The sequence below is a fragment of the Dipodomys merriami genome, unplaced genomic scaffold, assembly GCF_024711535.1.
Source record: "Dipodomys merriami isolate MVZ:Mamm:240054 unplaced genomic scaffold, mDipMer1.0.p SCAF_9, whole genome shotgun sequence".
NCBI lineage: Eukaryota > Metazoa > Chordata > Mammalia > Rodentia > Heteromyidae > Dipodomys > Dipodomys merriami.
Window position 1 is genome coordinate 20,015,923 of NW_027206512.1, and position 4,841 is coordinate 20,020,763.

Consider the following 4,841-nt stretch of genomic DNA (forward strand, 5'->3'; position numbering starts at 1 on the left):
TTTTTTTTTTCTTTCTGCTTATGAGGTGCTGAGGAATCGAACCCAGGGCCTTGAGCATGCAAGGCAAGTGCTCTACCACTGAGCCACCTTCCCAGCCCCAATACCAAAATTCTTTAGCTAGATGAGGTGTTCACATCTGTAATCCTAGCTACCCAAGGGACAGAGATCAGGAGGAGGGCATCTTGACTCAACGGTAGATAGGACAAAAATTAAAAAAAAAAAAAAAAAAAGTACCTGTAAACCAATTGCTGGCTGTGGTTGTCTGTACCAGTCATCTGGGCTATGTGGGAAGCTTAAATAAAAGAATCATGGCTGGGCATCAGTAGCTCACCTGTGATCTTAGGATTGTGGTTTGAAGCCAACCCAGGCAGAAAAGGCCCTGAGGCTCTTATTTCCAATTTACAACCAGAAAAGCTGGAAATAGAGCTGTGGTGCAAATGGAAGAACACTAGCCTTGTGCAAAAAAGCTCAGGGACAGTGCCCAGAGCCAGAGTTCAAGCTTCAAAACCAGTATAAAAAGAAAGAAGAAGAATGATCCAGACAGACCTAGATATAAGTATGAAAATAAAGCAGATAGGGCTAGGCGTATGGCTTGAGTGGTAAAGCACTTGTCTAGCAGTCATGAAGCCTGAATTCAATCCTCAGTACCTCAAAAAAATTGCTTTATGAATATTTTTGCATATCAGAGTTTTAATCATACCTTGAGTTTCCCTACTTATAAATTTTCTTTGCCTTTGATATACCTTAGAGTTATGTGAATATGCTTTAGTGGGACTTAAACATCCTTGAACTGTAGAAACATAAACTTAAGCATTGCCTAGAACCAGGAACTTCTGTTTCAATTGGCAGATAAAGTGATAGCATTTGCTATGGATAAGGTCTAGTAGATACCTTATACAGTTGTTTTATAGCTAACCTAGTGAAATGGGGTTTCCCAAAAGCAAAACATAAGACAAGGAATTTTATACAGTTGTTTATTGGGGAGGTGATATCAGGAAGCACAGATGTGAACGTAGAGAAGTAAGATGAAGAAGTAATAGTTGGGTAAATGAACAGATTGCTATAGTAGGCAACTGGGGCTCCAGCATTTAGGGACCCACTGAAAAGAACTGTACCCATTGTGCCTCCAAATTGCCCAATAGCAGCTCTAAAAGACTGTGTCTCACTGACTGGTGGAGGATTTTACCTGGGTGCATTAAATTACTGGTACTTCTGTGCTACACAAGCTCCTATGGCTCCATAGGCATAACAGGAAACAAAGGCAGGTCCAGAAGTTGCAGGTGACAGGCCATGGGAACTGTCCCAGCAGCTCCAACAGGCTATGGAGCAAAGCAGCAACAGTGGCTCTTGTGCTTTAACCCTGCTTTAGTTTAAGAAACTGGAACTGGGAAAGGTTACCAGCCCAAGGTCACCTTGCAAATAAGCTATAGAACTGAGCTCCATTGTGAGTGATTACAATCGATGCTCAGGATTACTACTAAAGCAGATGAATATGCAGACACTCCCTGAAGGTCATAGAATCAATCACAGAAGTTAGGAAGTACCTTAGAGTTTTCTGAGTAAATTCTCTCAGACAAGGAACTGAAGTCCAGAAATGCTACACTAATTTGAGTCTCAGATCTCAGAAATGGATAGTGGCAGAGCAGAGCCTGGAGCCAACACTCCAGATTTCCACACAATCAGAAACTCCTTCACATAATTACATTTATCCCATTAAGAAATAGAATAACAACAACAAAGATGCATATTTATTTTTATTGCCAATTTAACACACATTACATTGGAGAGTTAAAGTTACAGAAGGGTCTTATTTCTTCTAAATAGTATCAAAAACTCTGAGCCTGATGGAATTTTAATCATCCTTAAGATTATGTAGTTGATTTTTTTTCTGTTCTTGTTGCCTGATGCTGTCTTCTATGAAGTCATTTCTTAAATAAGAGCGTTACTGCTGAAATTAAATTAACAATTAAAAATAAATGAACTGCTTGTTACAGTCTCTAGAAACTACTTTGGGCAAATGAAAGTGTTATTCAATTAGCAAACTAGAAATTGGCAGCATAATATTATTCATGTTTGCAATTTCATGATGGTGTTATGAAGAGACTGGTATAGTTTTAAAATATTAGAAAAGTAGTATAAGATGTTTTCTCTAGTGCAAAAATAATTCCAAAAAGACAATAACTTTAATCATTTAAAATGATTAAATATCCTGTCAATTATGATTATAGTAGGAAGACCCCTACTCAGGTAGGCAAGCCCACCTAGTCATCTGGAGTGACAGAGCCCACCGCAACGAAGTTGTTAAGAAAGAAGCAACTTTATTGAGAAGGTTCCTACACTGACCAGCCAGGGCCGCAGCACAGGCTCGGGAGCTGATACTGCAACCCCGAGTGGCCCACATACTTAGGTTTTTAAAGGCAAAATTCACAAGGTCGAGCCTGGTCACACGCAGGTGACCAATGGGATCATAATCGTAACACACACAATGGATTGTATGGTCTTACCAGACCACACACAGGTAGCCAATAGGTGGAGTCACCAGTTGGAGCCAGATTACAACACATCTGTTTTATGGGTAAGTCTTTAACTGAACAATCAAGGTGGGTTAGGTTGTTAAGGGGAGGGAGACCTAGAGGCATTCTTTCCATTCCAAGAACTGGGCTGGTTGGAGCCAAGGTCGAGGTAACCTTGTTTAGAGGTTTTTTTGTTTTTGTTTTTGTTTTTTTTTTTTGGGGGGGGGGTCCAGTCGTGGGGCCTGAACTCTGGGCCTGAGTGCTGTCCCTCAGCTCTTCAGCTCAAGGCTCGCGCTCTACCATTTGAGCCACAGTGCCACTTCCGGCTTTTTTCTTTTTGCTTATGTGGTGCTGAGGAATCGAACCCAGGGCCTTGAGCATGCAAGGCAAGCGCTCTACCACTGAACCACCTTCCCAGCCCCTTGTTTTTGTTTTTTTTCCCCTACAATCCCTAAAACAGAGGCAAAGCCTGGAAAGAAGCTGTACCAGCTCAAGTCTCCTCTCAGGACCCACTTCAATGATGTGCTGAAATAATTCAGCAAAATACAGCTAAACATCCTCATCTGTAATAACCCTAAACCCACTGCTTGCATCTAGAGGGAGAAACAAGTCTTTATTATAACCTAATTTGCAAATCAGTGCCTCTTATGGGGATCCTTGTATAGCAAGATCTAGTCTCAGTCCAATCTTACCATTATTCCTTAAAATGAAAACTTCAGCTCACACACCTTGGACTAGCTCTTTTCTTCATTATTTATGCAGCTGTTTCTTTAAAAAAAAAACACTATAACATCTTTATATCATTTAGGAAATATTTAGTTTACATTATTAATAACATAATTTAGTTTAAAGAACTTAACTGTTTTATTTGTGATCTTAAAATCCAGAAATTCTAGGAAATCTCATTCTATAGAATAAACCAGGGGCTGGGAAGGTGACTCAGTGGTAGAGCGCATGCCTTGCATGCCAGAGGCTCTGGGTTCCATTCCTCAGCACCACATAAGCAAAAAGAAAAAAGCCGGAAGTGGCGCCTAGGCCGAGTTCAGGCCCCATGACCGGACCCCCCCCCCCCCCCAAAAAACAAGAATAAACCAAGTGTTCCAACAAGTTGAATAAGGAGTTTGGTTTTTATAGACAGAGTTCTAGAGAAAGCAGAAAAAACAAAATATGGATTGATTATTTTAAACTTGTTTTCCTCTCAACCAGAAACAGGAAAACAGAATAGAACAAATAGATCTGTTAACATATAGTTATTTCAGATAACTTTTTTTAGGGGAGGAAGGATATGGCTGTAATTTTTCTCTACTGATGTCCCTGAAAGGTTTGATAACAATTTAGTGACACACAATTTTAAGAAAAGCAATTCCATTCTGCTTTGTAGTCCAGTCTGTTGGATGTTACAATAGGAGCCAGACGAAGTGTATTTTTCTTTAGCAGGTTTTAAAGAAGGAGGCCATAGAGGAGAACAGGGAGCCTAACAACAATGAAAATGATTAGCTCTTGTAAAACAATCAATGGAACAAAAATATCCATTGAAGGAAACAACTTGTTATACCGTTCATTCTTGCTTAGAGAGCAGTAGTTACTTTGTTTCCTAAATATTCTTGCCAATATCCAGAGACTTTGTCTTGATGGAAATAAATATTGTCATGTAGAACAGAGAATCTTTGGACAGATCCACGCCCAAATAATGTTGGGTAAACAAGACTCATTCTTTGATATCAATAAAGAATAGTAAGGAAAGAAAGTAGTTACTTTACTTTGTTTTTAAAGTATGTTTACACATTTGTGTGCTCAAAGAATGACTGGTCTTAAAACTGTAATACTTGCATTTCATTGAGGAAGCTGCTTTCTGTATTAGATTCCAGATGTAGAGCTATTGTACTATGACTTTGTAGATACTGTCCACTCAGCAAATGCAATCTTCTTCTGCACATTCCAAGGCTCTCTGAAACCAGTCTATGTCCAACAATTCCATTCAGTTTGACACTGCCTAAGTTGGTGCCAACCCCATGATTGGCAGCTTTGTCCTAGAAGACTGCTCCACTTCAGACACCAACTACACTCTCAGGTATCTCCCACATTTTTTACTAGGCAACATGGCTACAAAGTCAGGGCTCCCCATCACCCCTGAAGATCTGGTTACTTGCTAGGATTCAAGGCATCCAAGAAAGTGCCATCCTTGCAGATTTCTTTAAGAAGTATACAACTTAGAAATGGCCACCTGGAAAGGAGGCATTAGAGGAAATCATGAGAGATGGCACCTACCTTCCCTGTGTGCCGATAGGAAACTGCCACTGTTGCCCCATAATGTATGTTCATCAACCA